Source organism: Dicentrarchus labrax, unplaced genomic scaffold (genome assembly GCF_905237075.1).
Source record: "Dicentrarchus labrax unplaced genomic scaffold, dlabrax2021, whole genome shotgun sequence".
NCBI classification, from domain to species: domain Eukaryota; kingdom Metazoa; phylum Chordata; class Actinopteri; family Moronidae; genus Dicentrarchus; species Dicentrarchus labrax.
In genome coordinates this window covers 11,099,591-11,122,419 of record NW_026136723.1, presented here as the reverse complement: position 1 = coordinate 11,122,419, position 22,829 = coordinate 11,099,591, and the positions used below count along the sequence as shown (strand labels likewise).

At 40.4% G+C, this 22,829-nt stretch overlaps 1 protein-coding gene across 3 annotated transcripts in view; it reads left to right on the top strand.

Moving 5' to 3' along the window:
- The window catches only part of dlgap3 (discs, large (Drosophila) homolog-associated protein 3), a 108,077-nt gene that overhangs the window by 59,954 nt on the left and 25,294 nt on the right, over window positions 1-22,829 (top strand). Inside the window, exon 1 of one of the 3 annotated variants that reach the window (XM_051390428.1) lies at window positions 15,124-15,210. The exons of the other annotated variants lie outside the window; for them this stretch is intronic. The gene's annotated coding sequence lies outside the window, so the exon portion shown is untranslated. Of the gene's footprint in view, window positions 1-15,123; window positions 15,211-22,829 lie in introns of those variants that run through there. 3 annotated transcript variants of the gene reach the window in all.

The following is a 22,829-nucleotide window of genomic DNA, read 5'->3' as shown; positions in this document are numbered from 1 at the left end:
GGCGACTGTCGGTATTTTAAAACCTATTTGTGTTGTTGTCAAGTTCAGAGAAAACAGCTTGAGCTCAGCCAGCGGCTAGATTCAGTCGGGAAATGCTGCAAAAAGATTTTTAAAAGAATCCTATAAATGATTAAAATGATAAATAGAATTGTCCCAAAACTTTCTTACTCGTCTGATTTTTGATGAGAAGATGGAATCAGTTATTATGCGTGGAGAAACCAACATTAAGCAAGTATTATTAGTTTGGAATTGACTGTGATATAGTATTCCTTCTCATTGTCTGTTTCTTTGCATCTCTGCCTCTCTATCTGTCCATCTTTCCTTTTGTCTCCAATTTTCTTGGTCTCTTTCTCTCTCTCTCTCTCTCTCTCTCTCTCTCTCTCTCTCTCTCTCTCTCTCTGTTTCTCTGTCTCTCTGTCTCTCTGTCTCCCCCCTCACTCCAGATGATTTATGGATATCTTTTATCAATGTTGAAAGCAGGGCTCATCTGTTCTGAACTACTCAAGTCCCATATCATACATTGGAAGAAAAAGGAGAGATTGAAGTGCAGGGATTCCAGCCGTGTGTGTGTGTGTGTGTGTGTGTGTGTGTGTGTGTGTGTGTGTGTGTGAGAGAGAGAGAGAGAGAGAGAGAGAGAGAGAGAGAGAGAAGGGGAAAAGAGAGGCAGAGTGAGGCAGTGACTGTCTCAGCCTTCACATGATTTAATCAAAGCCATCCATCACATCTGGATAATTAGACAGCAGCATGGATCGCATGACCAGCACCCATCGGTTAGAACACACACACACACACACACACACACACACACACACACACACACACACACACACAATCGCATTCACACCCATATTTCTACACAAATATGCCTGAGTCGGACAAAAGGAGAGGAGGATCCCAACACAGACTGAGGTCCAACACTGTGCACTCAGGACTGTCACAGCTAAAACATGTTGGCACAAAATTTAGACATAATCAGTCAGCGACAGAGTTGGGAGCAGTTGTAGCCAGTCAGCCTAAGTCGGTCTCTGTCGGTGGGGTTTCCTGTGCTTGATGACCAATTAAAAGTGTAGAATTAGTGCTGGCAGTCAGAGAGCTCTGCGCAAAAGTCAGCTAATGACCAGAACACAGACCCTCACTGCAGAAAATGTCAACAAAAAGTCATCGAGTGTCAAGTGAAGTAGTCCTAAAAGAAGTGGAAAAAAACAGATATATTAACATTCCATTTTTTAACCACTCTTGGCTCTTTATATGGCAATGTCAGTCTGTCGGTCAGCCAGTTGGTGTACCACTTTGATCCAATTAATCATCTCAACATCTACTCTATGGATTGGTGCAGAGTGACACCCAGTCTATGTATCCTAAAGGTTTGAATTCTAGTGCCACCATGAGGTTCATATTTGTGATTTTCAGTGAAATGTCTCATAAATGATTAACTATAAACTATGGGATGGATTGTTTTTCACCCAGGCTCGAAATGCAAGTCTTAGCATCCTGAAGTTAGCATTACCGGTGTACCTAAGTACAGTCTCACAGAGCCACTATCAGGGCTGTAGACTCATAGTCTTGTACTACTGGAGTTTTTAATTTGACTGACATTTGGCTTGGCAAAATTAAATAACTCTGTAGAAAAGATAAAATTGTTAAACTGTTCTTTCAGTGATGCTTCAATGTACATCAGGCAAACTGAGGTGAGATGTTGGTCCTAATTTGATATCTCGGTCAGGCCCGTCGTTGCTGATATGTGGCCTGACACCTCTGACTCACTGAGATTCAAAACTTTCCTTCATTACTTTCTGTCTTGTGCTGATATTCCAAATATGAATGCAATGCCAAGTGTTGTAAAAGTACCTTCATTTAATTTCATTCACACACTGTACTTGTATATACCAAGATAGTTTGATGTAGACAAAACAGACAAAAAGGAGTTCCATACCTTCCATACATAGCAAATGAGCCTTGATCCTCCTGTGTGAATGCCTAATATGTAAATGACATTCAATAATGATTCTGCCAATTACATGCACATCAGAGGATGATGTGTATTGAAACTACAGATTAGCAGTAATCCCGCCAAGATGTATTTTTTTATTGTGTTAGCTCATAATCAACCAACAATGCTACTCTTACGCTTCGAGTGATCCTGTTTTAATGGTGAGTTAGTGTTTACATTGATTTGATGAGGGGGAGTTTGGTGGCTTCGTGGGCTCTCACAGGATTTTAAAACAATATAGACTAATGAATGTGCGTGTGTTGTAATGAATGCACGTGAGTGCTTATACACTAAGTCTCTCTCTCTGCTGAATAAGAGCAGTGAGATAGCTTGTCCTCTTCCCTCTCTTCTATTCCTCACACATTCTCTCATTGATCATGTCAACGAGTGACAAGAATGCAGCGTCAAGATTTTTGAGGGAAGGTGAAAGCTTCCTCACCGCTGCGACATCTCTCCTGTTTTCTCTTTCTCTGCCACCTTCCCTCCACCTCGCGCACACTCTAATAAACACAATCACACACATAAAAGCCTGAAAAAGAAAATCACATCCTCATTTGTCATTATCACCTTATATCTGATCTTCAGCTGCAATCTTTCTCACTGCATTTCATTTTCGGTAGCGAGTGAGCTGTTGGTGCAGGTAATAAGAGGGTTTGAGCTTAAAACAGATCGCATTTGTCACAGAGAACAGCTACTAAAGTGAGGTAGGTGCAGTTCTGAAACTGTAAAATTCAACAGATTCAAACCTCGCACACAGTTTGAGTGTGTGTTTGAGTGTTTTTCACACATGAGTGACTGTGTGTGTACTGTGTCTAGGAGAGGCAGTTGCATATTCTAGTCACTTGCAGCATTTATGCTCCCACAGTGACCTGCCTTGCCAGTCACAGCTGAAACAACACACACCACAACACAACCACACGAAAACAGGACATGTTCAGAGTGTGCACACTGGCTAATGTGAGCAATAAGTGACTCCAGTAAGAGTGTTTATTCATTGATCTAAGAAAAATCTGGATATACTGGACTGTAACTGAGCTAACTATAAATGTAAGCTGGCGTCACTTCTTACTCACTCTAAGTCCAGAAATCCACCTCACATCCACTGCAGGGACATCACAAAAAGAAGTCCCCAAAAACAAACTTATTTAGAAGAGAAAATAAAGGTGAATTATTACTCAACCTGTTCATTGACCTTTATTGCATGTCATTTCCCATATGTCTCCCCTCATTTCCTGTCATCTCTTACTGTTGACTCTAAAATAAAGGCATGAAATGTTAAAAAAAATACCAAACTTTAAGCTACCAATGAGGGATTATTACTGACATTTAAGGTGTGCTCACTTTTATCTAAACTAAAATGAAACTTTAACTTTTATAAACTTGAATCATCCTGTGTATGCATTGCATCATGTTAGTGACAATTATAATCACACATGCATTGTGATCCAGTAAGTCTTGTATGAGTGACCTGTTTGCATGGGAAATATACATTTCCAATGCATTGATAAGACATTACTGAAGAGATGAGTGGGAGAGACAAGCTGTATGGAGTGATGGGGAGAAACTGTAAATTAATGGATCGAGGTTAAAAATGGCATGTTGCAGATATGGTTACCATGGTGAAAGCATCCTATAGCAGACAACCTGTCGAGCAAATGCAAAGAGAAGTCTGTGGTAGTAGCCTTGAGCGTGTTGCATATATGAAACACATGCCTTCAGGAAACACATTCACATATTGATCAAAAACATGTAGATTGATTAATTTATTGATTGATTTCAGTGTCCTTCAGCACACGGTATGTCATTTTCATAGTGTAAAATTTCAACATTTCAAACCATCATATTATGATCAGGTAGAATACATTCTTAGCACTAATGCTCTTTCTGAAAATCTTAGCGAAAGCAACAAAACAACAAAAACAATTCAGGATTCTTTAACGGTATTTTTACAGATCATGGACTCTTTAGATCACTGTAACGTGAAACCAGATGACCTGGTGATTAGTTTTTAGTTACTTTCAGGGAACACACAAAGGGAAAAAGAAGAAGATAAAAAGAAGGAGCCATGTTTTTTGTAAGGCAGGACATGTGACAGAGCAGAGAGAAAAAAGTGTAGGGCATACAAAATACATCAGTGAGCCGTCTGCCTCCCTGACACTTGACTTTTTCTCTTCTCTCTCACTTATTTTACATTCTATCCCTTTGCATCAGCGCCACATTTCTCCCCCCATATCCCCTCGTTCTCTCCATACTCGTTTTTTTATCTCCGTTCCCCTGACTGCGCCCTGACACTCCAAAGCTCTGCTCCCCTCATTAACTCTCTTTCATGGGGCTGCAGATGACAATAATTGGTTTGAAAACAGGAGACAATGGGATACAAGGATTATCCCCGGCTCACACCCACCACCACCGCTACCCCATACCCACCCCTGCGAGGACATCACTGCTCTGCATCCTCCCCTCCACTTCCTGTCCTGCAAACTGCAACTCGGCTTGTCCTTTCTTTTTCTTGTCCTTTGTTTCATAATTACTAATTTGTCTCTTCTCTTTCGCCCTCATCTTCCTGTAACTCCTTTCAAACTTTTTTTTTACTCTCTTTTTACAACACACACACATTCTTATTATCTCTCTTTTTTGGCTTTCTCTAACCCTTTCTCCCCTCTTCTTTATTCATATTTTCTCAGAGAGCTGTGAGATGAGTCCCCATAGGGATACATCTTCTGTTCCTGCCAAGAGTGGAAGTGACACAGTCTCTCACAAACACACGCACACACACACACACACTCTCGCCGAAAGAGAGTTGTGTGAAATGATAATGACATTTTATTAAACACTGTGACTAATGTGATGTCATCTTTCCAAGGAAACTATGAACCTGTGACAAGGGATGGAGGAAAATGGAACAGAGAAAGGGCAAAGACGTGGAGGGGGGGATAAGAACAGAATAGGTGAGGGGTGAAAATAAAAACAAATTTAAAAATTCACCTTATGTAGAGTGGCAGACAAATGTCAGGAGTTGTCATCCCACTCCTTACCGCTCTCCATCACCATGTTTTTCCCTGTCATTCTATCCCTCCGTCACCTTCTCCCCCATCTGTTTTCTCCACGTTTCCATTTGTCCTAAAGTCACTCTCTCCATTGCTCTGGCTTATCCCTCCACCCCTCTCACCGTCTATACTCTCTCCATCTCTTCCCTCCGGTGAGGGCTCTCAGGTTTCGGCTGTAACTGCTTTAGCGCAAGGGATAATGGTTTGTAATTCACTCCCAGCTCCTCTCTGCTGGTCAGGAGGCCCACTCATGTACAAGCAGAAAGAAGTAATCAGTGTGTGTGTGTGTGTGTGTGTGTGTATGGAAAGGGTCCTGTAGATTTTCTATCGCTCTTTCAGCATGTGTGTGCTTCCTCCTTTCTGACTGCATCCATGCTCATATACGCATGTGTTTGCATTTTCCATGTGTATAAAAACGTGCAGAGAGCCTTTCAACCATGCTTCCTGTGTGTGCGGGTGTGTACGTGTGTGTCAGTTTGTAATAAACAATCTGATGCTCTATGGGGATCATCTGATATGTTACGTAACCCCATGTCAAAATTAAACGCCCCTATCATCCAGAAATAATGAGCGCACACACAAATATGAATACTGCTATGATGCGGAAACTCAGAAGCAACACTCCCTGTGCTCCCCTCCCACTGTGGCACCATGGTATACTCCACCTCCCTGGAGTATGAATAATAGAGGGATCCCATATGTGTGAGCTTGTAAAACTAGATCACCAACTGTGGGCCTGAGGATGCTTGGTTGGCCCAGGGATGCCCCCAGGGCCTCCGGGGTGGGGGGAAGATGGTTGAGGCTAAGCAGGACCAGGCAGACTGTCCACCCTGTGCGGTGTCTCACCTCAGGGCGACAAACATGCAGTGGGGACGGCAGAAGCAGGCCAGTAGCATCTCAAACCACACTGAACTTTTACCCATCATTACTCCGGTAGAGCGGATTGAGATTTTGTTATTGTTTGGATGTTTTGTTGTACATATACACATATTGCAGCTTCTTTCAGGGATTTAACTAATTTAGCATAGATTGGCAAGGGATCTGCTTTTTTCTGGCTTGTTTGAAAGATATTTACATTTTTAAAGTGGCTGTAATTAATACTTTCACACTGACAACCGATCACATAACTACATGTATGTTAAACGGGTCGCTTGTAGCAATGAACCCACAGAGAAGTATTACCCGATTCTGCAGTTTCCCTTTCGGAGCTTTGTAGGGTCTTTCAGCTATTTTTTGTGTTTTTTGGGCCTGCAGCTATACCATTTTGGTTCAGTCAGTCAGTAGTGTTGTGACACTACTACACTACTAGCATAATTCTCACCCTCAGGAGGCAATTGGTTTTAGCAAAAAGCTCTAGAAAGTTAGTGGCTGGCTAGATAGTGCAGCATTTATTAGCTGAGAACCAGATATTTCCAACAGGAGTTGGTCGAGAACGAAAACAGAGCTAAGAAAGAGTGAATATTGGACTTTCATTTGCCTGGTAAACAGAAACATGTTGCCTGACTGGATGAATAATAATTAAGAAACTGTTTGCAAGATTGCATGTGATACTAAATTAGTTGTTGAGATAGGTATGTTTACAGTGTACTGCTGTGTTAGCTGTCGTCCCAAAGAAAGTAACCCGTACAACCCTTCAACCATATCCATTGTAATCTTAGAACCCTTAGGATACAAGAAGGACACCATTATACATAACATTTCTTGTACCATGGTGGTGAAAACTAAAGAATAAAATGTCTTCAGGGACAAATTTGTGCTACATGGGCTATTTCTGTACTTCATTCATTAGATTTCAACCTGCAGATGTCAGACAGGCTGTCTGCCAGTGAAAGTTCAGTGTCACTCAGATTCGTCCAAATTATTTTCCAATATGCTCAGAAAGGGAATACTTTCACTCTGTTTTTAAATGCTGAAGTGCCCTCTTCACTCTGAATATTTAATACTACCTTGTCTGCACATTTTGGTCAAATTCAAATTCAGTATATTGGTAACAAAGCTTAGTTTTTACTTTTCAAAGTAAGGTCAAACAGTTTGCTTCTGTCACAGAGCAAGTAGCATCTGTAAGACAATGTTTCCATTCCATCCAGTTCTTGGAACATAAAATTGGCCGGATGGAAACGTTTTTGTCAAGTTGTTTAATTGTGAGTTGACAAATTAATTATTTAGAAAAAGTTTATTTTTCAACACTGCATCAATAGAAAGTACAACAATAAAGCCAGGATAGTTTTCTGGGCTTGTTAAATGAGTAGTTCCACAGTTATTAACTTTCTTGCTGAGAGTTAGATGAGAAGAACGATATCACTTATATATCTGTATGTTAAATCTGAAGCTACAGCCAGCAGCCAGTTAGCTTAGCTTAGCATAAACACTGGAAATGGGGAAAGCTAGCTTGACTTTGTCCAAAGATACTTTTTTACTGATTAGACATATGAGATTGAATCTGTTAAGTAAGCATAGGGTTTACAGGCTTGCTGTATCCCACTGCTCCCTGTCTTCATGCTAAGCTAAGCTAAACTGCTGCTAGCTGTAGATTTATATTCACATCATCAACGTTTTGACAATAAATGTGAATCTGTTCGCACAACGCACCAAGTGAGGGACTAGATTTCGGGAAGTGTCTCAGAGCACAGAACCACAACCAATAATACAGTGCACCAATACCTCCCACCTCATTGGTCCATTCAGCTGCTCCACTGCACTTTTGATTTAAGCCCCAAGATTTGTTTTCTTTCCAACAGTTACTCAACTTATCAGGCACTGACATGGGTGTGTTGTCGCTGTCACGGTGCTGGTCCTTCCCTCTGTTGGCAGCAAGGTGGAGAGTTGCTTTGTTTGTCTAGATGTGCTCAGCAATTCAATTTCACAGCTCCGTCTCAGATGAGAGCTGGAGGAGCATAAGGAGAGAGGGGACAGTAATTGAAAGGCAGTGGAGCTCATCCTGTGTCCTCTTCTGCTTTTATTTCTTTTGTGTACATCTCTCTTATATCCGTGTGTGCATATGTGTTTCCCCTCTTAATGTTACTCTATAATTGTTGCATCATTATTGTCTTTTTTGGACATAAATTCCCCTCAGAAATAATGTATTACAAACACAACGTGGTGCTCTCCTTCCCTTTGTCTCTTTTTTTGTAGACAGCATAAAGCTGTCCCAGATTTGTCCAGAAATGTGTTTTGATCTCTACTTTGCTTTGAGTCGAAGCCCTTTACTTTAATCAATAATTGAATTACCTGTGTGACAGCATAAAAAATAATTTTAGCCACATGAAAGAACTTAAATTAGCATGGAAAGGTACATTGTTATCCCAGTGATCTTTCGCTGTTTAATTTTGGTTTGGGAACAAGTCTTTCTTAAAGCTTGGAACATGGGCACTAAAACCGGAATTGTTCCATCAACATTAAAATGAAAAATAAACTTTATATATCCATTTTGCGGGACGACGTGAACTGCTAGGATTTTAATATGAGTTTGTAATTATGTTGTAAAAGATGAGATGAGAGTTTGTCCTCAAATTCAGTGTTAATAGCACAAACCCAAGTGGTATTATATGATTATATTACAAAATGTTTGTTTTTGCTCTTGGCTTTAATAGCCTATTGATTCTCCTCTATTCTAGTCACCAAGTGCAGTAAAAAAGACAACTGCATATTTTCCATTCTTAAAATAGTGGGGGGATGGGGGGGTTGACTCTCTATTCATTGTGTCACTAGAGTGTGAACCAACAAGGGCTTTTTGTAGAGTGTAACTAGATCTGAATGAATGTTTTGGCCGTGATTTTGGCCAGAGAAGAGAGAGGAGGAGAGATACTCACACTGCATAATTCAGAAGGGATGGTAGATTATGCACCATCTGTGTCCATATCCCAGTGGCCCTGTCAGAATTGATCCACAACCCTTGACCTTTTCAGATACTCGGTGTGTTTTCCACCCGCTCTGTCGTGCGTGGTGTGTTAGTGTGCAGGCGTGTGGGTGTTTGTATTTCTGTGTGTTTTCAGCATGAGTCAGCCTGCTGCTCGCTAACCTTTCCGCTGGATTACACAGTGCAGGTCAGATACACACGAAGAGTTTTTCTGTCTTTATTTTGTTGTCGCTCAAATCAAAGGTCAAATATTTCTGCTAGAATATGAGATACTGGCACTAAATACACCGCGTAAATAGGTCATACGGATGAAGTTAAATGAACTGTATGTAACTTTTGGGGAAATACGCCTATTTGCTTCCTTGCCGAGGGTTATATGAGAATATTGATACCACTCTCACATATGTACGCTAATATGTGAATCTTGGCCCAGTTATATTGCAGTTAGAATAAAGAAGAAGGAAACTTTCCGCCTGGCTGAATCTTGTCGTCACTGTGAGGTTGCCTGAAACTAGATTGTTTTTGTATGGAGTGGACAGTCAGGATATAACATGTTAATTAGTGATGCTTTATGGAGTATGCTGAGCTTTTGAACAGCTAGCTAACAATAAAATAACCTTTGTAATTTCTCTAAATGATATTTAAAGGAATAATTTGATATTTTGGGAAATGTGCTTATTTGCTGTCTAACTAAGATCAATACCATTCTCATGTCTGAATGGTAAATATGATGCTGGATGCATCAGCCAGTTAGCTTAGCTTATTGTTACTTAATTGTTGCCTGCCTGCTCCATCTTCTTATTTAATGTACAATCACAAGACGGATATTGATCTTTTCATCTAACTTTTGGCAGAAAAGCGAAAATTTGTATTTCCCAAACTGTCTAACCATCTTTAGTTATGTACAGTATTCAGTATATATAGATACAACCATACAATGTGCATGGAAAAGGCCCTAAAGAGAGTGATGAAGTCGGATTTTTATTTTTTTTTCCAGTATGTGATAGGCAGGGGAAAAGCAGGCCTGCAACTGATCAAAACTGTCTAAGTTGTTGTGTGTTGTCAGAGCTCTTTAGCTGTCTTTCATTTTTACATTCCCAAGACTCCTTAAAGGTGTTACAGTGTCTTTGCGTCGGCTGTGAATCCCTGACCAGCTTGTCAAAGCAATGAGGAGAAACATGTGTTGTTGCCATGAAAAGCGTTCTCTGTATCCCATTCTATGTAAAAGAGTTTTAATGGTAAGTAGTTGAACCGTGTGACACTGAAAGGAGTGATGGCTGCTGTAAATGTATGGCTTTGATCCGAGCCTGCAGGACATCAACACAGCAAGTCCTCTTCTCCTCCTGATCATTAAAGTATGCACACCTCTGCTAGTGTACAGCTTTAGTACTGTAGCTACTGTGCAAAAGCTGGCTTCTTCAAGGAAAAAAACACCCTCAGGTGGCTGTAAGAAGTATCTTCTACATTTCAGTAGTTTAGAATAGATTTTTGAATTGTTGTAATTCAGATTTTCCATCAAACCTTCTCTAGCCTTCTGTAATTAATGATTTTGTATATTTCGTTCAGGCCTTTTGAGAAGACAGAGCATGAACTTTTTTCCACTTGGCCGTCGGTTATAAGTTAAGGTAGATAAACCAATAGACACAGCGAATACAGAGTTGTGTGAGATGATCAAAGTTAAAGTGGTGCACCTTGCTTAGAATACATGTAATATGGTCAGGCTGGGAATCAGTGGGCAACTCATGGTGTGATAAGTCTAATTTACACTTTCCACATCCGTATAACTGTGAGGGTTTGCAATGTTCCGTGTGAAGTGAATTTCCCATCTCATGTGTCCACATCAGGAAGGGTCTACTGTCCCATTCACCCCTATATGATCATAATGCAGATGCTCATGTGATGCAAGATGCAATCACCGAAAATACATCTCAATATGTACAACAGAATAAGAAAAACAAACCTAAAAGTACTTTGTGTGCACCATAATATGGTTTTGCCCATTCTCACACAAAATCATGATGGTGACGAGCAAAGTGACTAATCTTGTTCTATTGTGTTTCCTGCATACTTTATTTCAATGGGACAGGTGTTGCAGATGATATAGTCCTTACCAGGTTTGTTTGTCTCAACAGTGTTACCCAATCCAAAGTGGGTCCATTTGGTGAAGGAAACTATGCCACTCTGTCTCTTTGAAATGCTTTCCCCAGCAGTCCGTCATTGTGCTGATTGTTTATTCTTCATAGCATATTAGTTAACTTGCTTTTATCCTAACATGCTTTATACAAGGGCAGCCACAAGGAGTTATGAGGTAGTGAGTCTCTGCTGCAGAATAATTTAGAGCACTTTCAATACTTGGCACAAGTGTATTAATAGAATATTACAAAAGGAAATACATAGCCATATCGATTTCATGCCCCATTGCATTTTGATTTTGATATGATGGATGTCTTTTCCACAATGGAGCTCTCAGTGGATTTGATCAGGTCAAATGATGAGCCAAAGATGAAGTTCTTGCTTTTTGATTGATCTAAATAATGGAAAATTATTCTACATCATATCATTCTATACCATGTTGTCTCTATTTATCCAGCCATCTGCAGGAATATGGTCTGTGTTACAAGGTATGCACCACACAACCATCACTATTGTGTTCCTTTTTGCGAATGATACAAGCCAACCACAAGCAACTCTCTCTCTCTCTCTCTCAGAGCTAAAAACAGCTTCGATGATCTCATGCCAGTGTTATCGTCTAGAGCTCTTGACCATCAGTGGAGGATCGTGAACTGAAGCACTGACCTTTCAAATCTACTTTTGCTTTATATTAAATCTATTAGCTGAGGCAAAACGTACTTTTGACTAAGGAAATTACTGCATACCCTTTTACCTCTATCCGATTCTGTACATTGATGTGACACTCTGGGTTAAAGGGCAAAATAAACAATTTTTGTGTATCTGATTACTGGTGAGTGTAGTGCATGCACAGGAGCAGGAGAATTAATACACTCACATTATATGATACTTGACATTTTCCATCTCTATTTTAGTCCTTTTCTGTGCACTGAAACACAGCTTGATGTCCCTTGTTGAAGTGGGCGCAGCCTTAACTTAAGCACAGTCGAACGCCTGTGAAGAAGCAAATCGGCTGTGTGATGAGCTTGAACTAAATGACTATCTTACTGTAATTCTCGCCAGGGTTGGGATGCTTGAATACAAAGTACGACATGAAAGGCAGCGAGCCTCGTCTCTCACACAGTACACATCAAAGAGCAGACAGGCGAATGACACCAAGCTTTCCTCTGATCCTCAAGGAGTCAAGAATGGGAACGAGTGGTTGACAGTGCTCCTTAAATCGCTCCGTCTCCCCCACCCGAGTGATTCTCCCGCCTCTTCTCTCCCACTCTCACTCCCCCTTCTCTCTCTCTCTCATTCTCAGCTTTTGTGATTTAATCTTCCGTTTGATTGACTCCAGGTTTTTTTTTTTTTTTTTTTTGCCTCCCCCTCGTCACAGCTGGCTGAGAAGTTAAGGCCGTTAAGGGTTAGTATCGATGTGATGAGTCCAAATCGTTCCGCTTTCATGGCGCCCTTGAAACTTAGTGAGGTCGCACTGCGGATGCCTGTACACATCCAAGAGCACGAGGGGGGGGAAAAACCCACTCATGGCCAGTCAGACTTCAGTTCAGGCTACTGTGTACGTGTGTGTGTGTGGGTGTGTGAATTCGTGGGATGTCTAGGTTGCGCTAATGTGTTGTAGATTCCTGTCTGATTGTGATTAATTAGATGATGAGAAGTGTGCGCTGACAAGCTGCTTATTCTGATTAGAGAGATCAGCTTCCTGTGAGAGGCAGAACTAACGTGGCTTGTGAACCTCCACACCAAGCTTTCTTAACACATCTGCACCTTGTATGCACTCTCCTCCTACAGCTTTCTGTCACCACCTCAGCTTCATAATTCAGTGGCTCTCTGCCTCTTACCATATAAAAATACCCTCTTTATACTAGAAATAACATCGCACTCTGACAAATGATAAGCTACATTCATAAGTAATAAAACACAAGGGCGAAATACTACGTTTTTAGGGGGACTAACTACCTTTATACGGCTGACTGCTGCTGACTCTAAGACTTTTCTTTACTTAGGTTAATGCCATACACACCTTTTATCTTTAGTTGCTTTTATCACAAAAGTAAACACAATGTCTGTCACTGGGTGAGATGTTTGTTGTTTCCTCCTTGTGGCTTCCACTTTCTTTTAGTCAGGTCGGCTCGTGTCTTTAAAGCTGCATGAACTGACTTTTTTTATTATTTAAACTTGGCAACATCTAGCATATTATCACTATATAAAGTTGTTATGGCGACTGCGTTAACAAACAGTTGCCTCCTCTCCAGCTGATACAGAGCAATATAAGTATTTTTTAGGAGTTATGTTTCTGGCCTCCTGACCAATGCAATATTCACTCTCCTTTTTGCTCTGTTTTGGTCTCCACCAACTCCTGAAAGAAATATATGTCATGGATGATGATCACAGCTAGCTGCTACATTCTTCTGCCTGCTGTTTGGTACTGGGCAGGTGGCGTATAGTGGGTTTATCTGTGCTACAGCTGTTTGTGGGAGAAGAAAACCAAAACTAGTTAGGTGGTAACTTCCTGGAGGGTTGTCACTAGTAGCAACCGCACACACATTTGAACTATTGTTAATATAAAAACATGTATGAAACATATGGTGGAGTGTTGCCACTATTTTATAAAACACACAAGAGGCAGTGCCATTACAGTCCAACACTTCACTCTGAGCCAAACAGTCAGAGTGGTTTGCTGGTTAAATGAGAAGGTCTATAGCAAGTAGCTCAAGTGAGAAAAATAGTACCTCCACCCTAAAAAAGCTCTGACATCTCTTAGCATTATCCTAAAATATGACTGTAGATGAAGCAGTGCTTTGCAGAATCACTTCTATTAAAAAACTGGGACCACTTGGACCTCTGAATGAATCACCACTGCTCCAACACTTATGAGTTGTTCCATGTACCACCATATTAAAATTAAATTGCTTTGTGGCTCTGGGGTTCAACAGTGGGGTTACATGAATTACAAGTGGACCAAATATTGACAGAATTATACAGTGATTAATAACATACATTTGAAACCTGTAAATGAGTCTTTTTATATGCTTTTCAGTAAATTAAAAAAACTATATGATTAAAATGATCATGGGGGAGTTGAGTATTTCCTATAAAATAAAAGTATACTATTTATTTGTGAATTTTTCCCTGCATAGATCTTCATCCATCCCTATCTGACTTGTATAATCCTCCCCCCTCCCTGCCTGCTTTCTCTGACCAAATGGCACATGTCCAGCTTGTTTTCCAGCCAGGGTTCTGAGGAAAATTAAAAGCTACAAACAATCGAAAATCAATTGCATTACAGTTGGACAGTAATTCATATTAAACAATCAGGAAAAGTACCACTTTGTCCTTGGGGTGGCCTTCTCGCCTTTTGATTTTGGTGCTCAACACTCCGATGCAAGAATTGTAATTTTTTTCTTTAACAGGAAAGATCAGAAGAAAATTATTGAGGCTTTCCTGAAGAAAGAAATAGGCAGATATCTTCTGCAGATGGATAGACTCCTCTACAAATGTGGAAATTTGAGTTAAGGTGGATTTACCCTCCCTGTTTGCTGAATATAGCTTCTCGCTCTGTGTAGGAAGGCTTCCTCGGCTGTAGCTGTCTAGCTCATCTGTTTTCCACAGATGGCTTGTCATTCATTCCGTCTCAGTCTCACCAGAGATCCAAAATTCCTCAGAAAGTTTTACTAAGCGTGTCCCTCTGAGTCATCTCAGCTCCCTGTGTTTCTCTCTGATTATGGATATTTTTCTGAGGGCTTATGGCTGTCTTTTATTGTCTCCATTGATGGCTGATGGACAGACCATCCTCGCTATAAGTGACACATGCAAACACACACAGACAAATTTGCAGGCCTGTGAAGCTGTGTGACATTAGAGGAATGATAGGACAGGGATAAAAAGACACAGCGAGTGAAAAGAGAGAGTGATGAAGCACAGAAAGTATGCACTACACATACACTTGTGTACACACTGCAATTTTACTGTTGGAAACACACTAATCATGGGTGCATTGTCTTCCATTACTGCGAGTCAGACAGGTAATCAAGTGGCTGTTTCCATGACTTCTCTCCTCATTAGCACTCATTAGCGTTTTCCTCTCCACTCCACTACTTCCATGATCCTGATTATCTGTGGATCTGAAGTTGGCTCTACAGGAACAGAGACTTCTTAGAAAAGCAGCAACAGACCTCATTTATCAAGTGAGTGTGCAGCCATAATTTCATTATCACACTCAGCCTATTTTTTCTGAGATAATTAGTATTTATCAATTTGATTTTTTTATTCTAAATGAGGTAGCCGCTGCATTAAAATCGGTGACCCCTTGACCTCACAAGCTGATTTCATTCAAGTCAGGAAAGACTTGCACAGTCACATTTAAATGGAGTTTACTTGCATGGCCTGTGAAAAGAGTTGTGTAACGTCTTCTTTGGAAAGGCTTAATCAAGTCTGATAACATGACCCTTGTGATATCATCTCAGTTATCTAAGCTTGTGCTCGGAGACTACACAACACAACACCTGTGTTACTCGCTGGGGGTATGAATTGAATGACGTGAGCATTTACCAGCTAGGGTAGATTCTGAGCTGCATTGTGGGATGTTGTGTTTTTGTTACCTTAGAAGGAGCTGCCATGTTTCTACAGCCCAGAATGGACACAACAAATACTGGCTCTAGATAGGACCCTTTGCATTTTCTGCACGTTTCATGGCCACTATAGTTTCTCCCTTGTGTTTCAAAAGGGAGGGTGAAGCGAGTGAGTTGCAATCTCCAGCTATACCGCTAGATGCCACTAAATCCTACACACTGTAACACAACTAGGGAATTTTGAGCTAAAATCTCGCTAACTCTAGAAGATAGCAACTGCATTTGACTAAATCAGAATGCTGAAGCCTCATACAGATGCAGCCACCTAGAATAGCCGACAGGTCCATGACAAGCCCTTGCTTATGTGAATGGCAATTAATGGATATATTTCTGGCATTCTGAGTGGCAAATACTGTATTAACTTTGGCTGAACCTCTAAATGCACTTTTTCCACCACTTACATTAGGACTGCATTAGGAACATGGACATGTGAGTGTTGTTTTAAGACAGACTTGAAAAAATGTGAACCTGACCTTTAATATTTTGTTAATCACATTTTACATGTAGAACCTGCTAAAACGTAACAATAAAGCTTCACCATTTTGCTTACAGCTTGTTCTGAGCTCATAAAACTCAGCACATTTCGTAGTCCTGAAAAGCAAATAAACTAGAGATTCTAACAGCTTATTGTTTCTACCATTCAGCACTACTCAAGTGGATACAGGTAGACGTCCTCAAGATAACACAGTCATGTTGGTGTAACTGTCACTGTCAAGACATGATACAAGCCACCAGCACAGAATATGCCAAAGTAATTGAAGCACAGGTGGAGGCAACCGTGTCCTTCTTAAAAATGTCATTTTTTTTTAAATACTGTTCAGTGGCTTACTGGGTACTTTTTTTAAAGAAGGCCTCAGCTGATATTGTTGTATCTGTATACGTCTTAGTTTTAGCACGTCGTTCTATTGTTGTCGCAAAATGACCAATCTATTCAAATGTCTCAATGAGGATAGGTATTCCAGAGAAGACAAAAAGCATTAGTTGCTGCTTTCTGAAGTTTAATATATTCATGTTTGGTTTTATATATCAACATATAACTGCATAAGAACATCTCTGACTCCCTACATTGTTCTTAGTCGACCAACCCAAAAACAAAATGAGCTGTCTTGCATTATTCATTCCACATAACCCACAGTAAAACCTGCCGCTTTCCTTGATCTTTTCTTTGACAATTTTATTAGATCTGCAGACTCATTTTCATTGTGTCTGACAATTTTATCTCACTAACATTTTATTGAACTGGCAGGTTTTATTGCTATAAAAATCAAATGCACAGTGAGCCACTAACAGCAGGGAGACGCTGTCGTTCCCTTCACTCCTGCATTCAAATCTTCCTGTTCTACTCCATTGAATTGATTGGAAATCTAACGTACATACCATCTGTAAATTTCACTGGAGGCCACTGTGTGCGTGTTTAAAGATTTTTTGGACTCCTCCTCTGACAAATGTCGTCATTCGGAGTGCAATTCTACAAATTGTGTCAGTGTGAGAGCAAGTGGAAAAGTTTCCGCAGTCAGGCATTTTTAAGGACATCTCAGCGGTGGAATTTGTATTGGTTTCAACAATGGCATGATAAATGAGGGCTGGTATCAGCGCTGATTAATGAAGTCTTCATTATCTCCTGTTTTCCCTCTTCTTTTCATTCTCGCTCTCGTGTGGTCTCATTGTTTTGTCTGGTTAGATTGCGCTGATTTTGTACTTCATAATGAGACGGGGAACAATAACAGAGTACTTTTTCACTTCTCCTCCTTAGCGATACTTGTTCTTTTGTCTGCATCCTCAATGAATGACTCCTGAATGTCACTCTCTCTCTCTTTTATCTCTCTCTTCCTCATTTTCTGCTACCAATTCTCATTGATTCTTAACTATGAATGGTGACTGGAATGAATGAGGAGACCTTTCCATTTATAACTCTGCTGACTTTTCACTGTGTGTGAGTTTGTAGGCGACTATAAACCAAAACGACAATTTATAAAATTCAAATGCGATTGTGTACGTGATTTTACATGACATAGCTAAATGTCAGATATCGTCAGTGCTGGATGACTGTCTGTTTGAAGGTTGCATTGGTTGTAATGCTACATGGCAGTGTGTGTATCCTGTTTGATAGTATCTATTACAGAATGAAATTACCCTCAGTTAATTTGATTTAGATAATATTAGGCTAATACAAGTGTGCGGTGCTCTGTGCTGAATATGAATTGAGCGAAGAGATTTATACATTCATATGGCGTACAGCTGCAACCTCTGGGTGTAAGATGGGCTGTATTTCAACATATTTTTCTTCTTCCTTTGCTCTCTCTCTCTCTGACACGCACTTGACACAAAAATGTACAGTAATAACACGAGCCAGCCACGGTGCAGCGCCACCAAATTCAACACCAAGTGGAATAGATGACTTTTGTCCGGTGGTGCAGCACGTAAGCGGCGCATTAATGGAATTACATACATCGCTCATCGCCACCGAAGGGAAAAAAAATCTAAGTAATGCATGAATGTTTTGGGGGATTGTAAAGGAGAACCAGGGTATTTTCTATGACAGTGATACACAATGTTCTCGAGGTGTTATTGCGCTTGTGGAGATTATTGAAAGTAATATATGCCCACAACGAGTCCAATTCATGTTTCAAGTGTTTGAGGGCAAGTCGTTAGCCTTCAAACACACTGGAAGTTAGTTGCAAAACAAGAAAACACAATTATTCTTATTTTCAGGTGATCATACACTACTCCTCATACATATTTTATTCCATTTCTACCAATCGATCCTCCTAAATGTTACACACTGGACTTTTAAATTGTTCAAGGTGTGTGGCTATGCAAGGCCTGTCTGTAGCTGTTTTCTATTTTTAGTTACGCTAGTGATGCTAGGCTGGCAATGTCAGTGTGTTGGTCCACCACTTTGGTATAGACCGAAATATCTCAACACTTAAATTAAAATTCAAGGTTCCCATAGGATGAATCCTATTGGTGATCCCCTGACTTTTCCTCCAGCGCCACCATGAGGTTGACATTTGTGGTTTTGTGTGAAATGTCTCAACAACTGTTGGGTGGTTTGAATTTGGTTCAGACATGTTCCCCACAGGATGAATTGTAAGAACTTACGATCAAATACCTGCAAAACTAATGACATTCCCATCAGCCTCAGCTGTATTTTGTGTTTAGTGCTGCTGATCAGCAACTAACTTGCTAAACTTAGATGGTGAACATGGTAAACATTATACCTGTTTAACATCAGTGTGTTAGCATTCTCATTATGAACATGTTGGCATGCTGATTTTAGCATTTAGCTCAAAGCAACACTGTGAGGAAGTAAGTGAGGCTTTTATTGTGTCAGCATGTGAACTCATTTTGGTATTTTCTGTCAGTATCAAGGAAAATAGCTCAATGTTAAACTAGTGGATCACTTTAATCACAAAAATAGCTGGAAAAGCTACTGTATGCTCCCTGCAGAGCCCTATGCTCACTTCTCAGCCTTTCTGTTTAAAGTGCACAAGTGCCTGTGCATGTGTGTGTGTTTGATGGGTGCTGGTTGTTGTTGCTGGATGGAGGTAAGCTAGTGGTAAAAGCACAGCCAGCAGGAGAAGGTAGGAAGCTACACATGCACACACACACACAATCTCTCTCTACCACAAAACATAGTATTTTCACTGCCTGTCACTTCTCACATATTGCACAGCTGTGTCCCTATTGCCATAAGTGACAGAACACCTCTCAGCACGACACAGTTTTCATCTTTCTGTGTGTATCTGTAGGTTGCCGTGTGTGTGTTTTTGTACCTGTGCGGTTGACCTGTGTGTGTGTATGTGTAAAATCCATCCAGGTATTGATTCATGCAGCATGTGGCACAGTGGACACAGAGCCTGCCTTTTAACTAAATGATGTAAACACTTGCCTTTTAGCTAAGATGACTACTAAACTATTTCTTTTGCACCTTAATGAGATTAAGTGTTATTAAACCTCCTCCATCTGTTCGATATTAAAGTTCTCCAGACTGCATGCTGCAGTTTTAGCACTGATATTAGTTTGCTCTAATAAGGAGTTGCAGAGATGGGAAGAAAGGGGGATTGGAAGGAGGGGAAGGTGTGATGGGCATAATGAAGGAAAGGAAAGGAAAGGAAGGGAATAGAAAGGAAAGCAAAGCTGGCCCACCTCTATTGGCTCTTTCCTCAAAGCTACTGTACATGGCAATCCTACATCAAAGCACCAGCAGGAGCGACCACACACATACACACAATATGCAAATGCACGTATACATTTTGCATGTATACTTCATTTGCATTTCAAACATGCTTGCATTTGTATTTCAAACATATCCAACTAAACACACACAAATAAGTTCTAATCTTGTTGCGTTGCTGACATGGTCGAACCCTCGGAAGATGAGCTGGGGCTGATCACAATTACTAATCCCAATAGACAACTATACTCTCATGCTTTCTCTCTCTCTCTCATGGTGTATGATCACCCATGTGAGATTTATGCAAAGATGTTCTACATGTAGTAACCTAGTTCACCAAGTAACCTAGCAACACTCGAGTCAGCTGGTTAGAAGTGCGTGTGTGTGTCCATTCCACTGCCTGTCTGTGATTTGCATCTATGGACACAGCTGCAGCCAATATCCATGTACTGTATGTGCAGTATTTCGAGGTGTCTGAAGTGACTGTGCTGGAAATACGTCTACAAACTGGTAAAGTTGTGACAACTCGAACGATCCGTCACACTGCATGATGTTAGTTTGTGAATTACTTCTTTTTCTGATTTTGTCTTTGCTCTTAAGTATGTCTTTCTGTGATTTCTTCCTTCCCTGTGATCACCTGTCAGTCTGTAGGGGGTCGTATTTTTTTAGATTGTTCATCCTTCATCTTGGAAACAGTAACTGACTAAACAATCTCACTACAAAGTTCATTTTGGGTCTTGAAATATTTGTTCATAACACACAGACGCGGTCCTTCTCAGCAGATGGATTCTGCCTAGTAATCATGGAGGGATTTTCAAATTTCCATTTTTTCTGAACACTGACTGACTTCTTGTCCATGTTGGCAAAGCTGAGACAAAGATTGGCACTTGGCAGCAAGAAAAGTGTGTGTGTGTGTGTGTGTGTGTGTGTGTGTGTGTGTGTGTGTGTGTGTGTGTGTGTGTGTGTGTGTGTGTGTGTAAGACAGAATGTCAGCGAGGAATTGAAAATAGATCATTCATGGCTAGAAAGTGAGAAGAGAAAATCAGTCCTTCTGCCACTTTATAAGCATGTCGGTATAGTTGAGAATGAAAGTTCATACTTGATGTTAGTAATTGCAGCTCTTTTTCTGTTCAACCATGGTGGCTATTGCTGCTCCAGCTAACTAAACAGTTCCAAACAAAACTAAAATGCATCACTGCTTATGCATATTTGTGCCCAAATGAAAATATAGACAAACCTCCAACCTCTTAAGTTAAATTTCTAAAGATCTCAGTTGGGAAGTTGGAAAGTGTGCAGCCCCTCGCCTGCAACTCTCCATCTAACAGCTCACTGTTGCTACTCCCTCTTGTTCAATTACTCCCTTGAAAAAATTTAAAATGAAATTAAAAATGTTGTTAGATGAACATTAGTTTTTATCACTTTTATCACAAATGTGTTGCATTTCCTTTGACTGCATCACAATAAAAGAAACCAATTGAATGCTTTTAATGTGAAATGTTGCCTTAGCATTAGCAGTAACTTAATACAGCTCCAATTCAATGTTAACAGTAAGGGCTGATATCAATGAGGTCAATACTGGATCATATGCTACATTGTTTCCTGTCAATCCCTCATAAGTGTGTAGGTCATTTTAATCTAGCACAGGAATGGCAGACTCCGCCACTAACATAGAAAACTTCAATATAGGGAGATACTAAGTGAATCTAAATACAATGAATGGCTAAGGTGGAAAAATCCTGACCATAAATAGTAGGCTACCAAAAATGGTTTTACTTCCTGAAATTCTTAAGAATTATGTGTTACATTAGAGGTGCATAGAAAGACTTTATAACTGTACTGCACATAAAGATGTCATCAATTCAAATAGTGTCATGCTAAATTGTATCATCTATCTTTTTGTCTATCTATTTGTGAAAAGTGGAATTCAAGATTATTACTCCTGGGAGGGGTTTTAAAAAAAACAATTCAGATGCTGTGGCACTTTAAGGCGACCAAACTTTATGACAGTGGGAAAACATGCTGAGCTGCTATTCGGCGTGTCTGCCTGTACGTGCGTGTGTGTGTGTCTTGATTCTCCTCTGAGATGTGGTTTCTGCATCTACCTTTGATTTTCTGTCAGGAGAGTTTGTAATACAACACAACATGAGCGACCGGAGAAACGGAGAGAGAAATAAGGAGAAGCGACGCATTGACAGAGTGGCAGAAAGAGGGAGCGAGGAGTAGATGCAGAGAGTGGAGGAGGACGCAAAGGAAGGAAGAGACAGAGGGGAAAAGCAAGGGCACAATAAAGGAGAGGAGGGGGTAGATGATAAGAATATAAGAAAATGGGAGGAGAGATATGAAGCCAAAAGGAAGAAGGAGGGAGGGACACTTATTTTGGTTAGCAAATAAGAGCACGAGTACTTCAGTGTGTGTGTGTGTGTGTGTGTGTGTGTGTGTGTGTGTGTGTGTGTGTGGAAGGATGAGCCCTCTTCTGCAGGAGGTTAAGGCCTAATGTTTAATGACTGACTCTCTGAATGAGCCTGTTATGCCATTCTCTCATTGCCTTTGATCTCTGTTTACCCTCCATCTAATATCTCCAGCAATGTCCTCTTATGTTATCCGAGGTAGAGAGCGAAAATGCAGGCCAATTACAAGCGAGCAGCACTCTGCTAAGTAGTGTTGGTATTTTCCTTCTCATTAAATCACAGTCAGAGGCCTTTTCAGGCTGTTTTCAGTAGCATAAACATACAGCTTTATACTAAATGTGTTTCTTCATCATGTTCACTGAGTCAAAGTAATTAGTGTTGGCTGGAGGTAGGTTGATTTAAAGAAAAAGGAATACGTTTTGATATGATCAATTTGAATTCATTATATATATTGTGGGAGAGAATAGAAGAAGACAATTCATCAAATTCCTTGCCTCAAATTGACTCAAATTCCCCATACCCAGGGAACCATTGCAGTTTCCTTAATCAAACAGGGTTTGTTTGTTCTGCATCCTTACGATAATGTATAT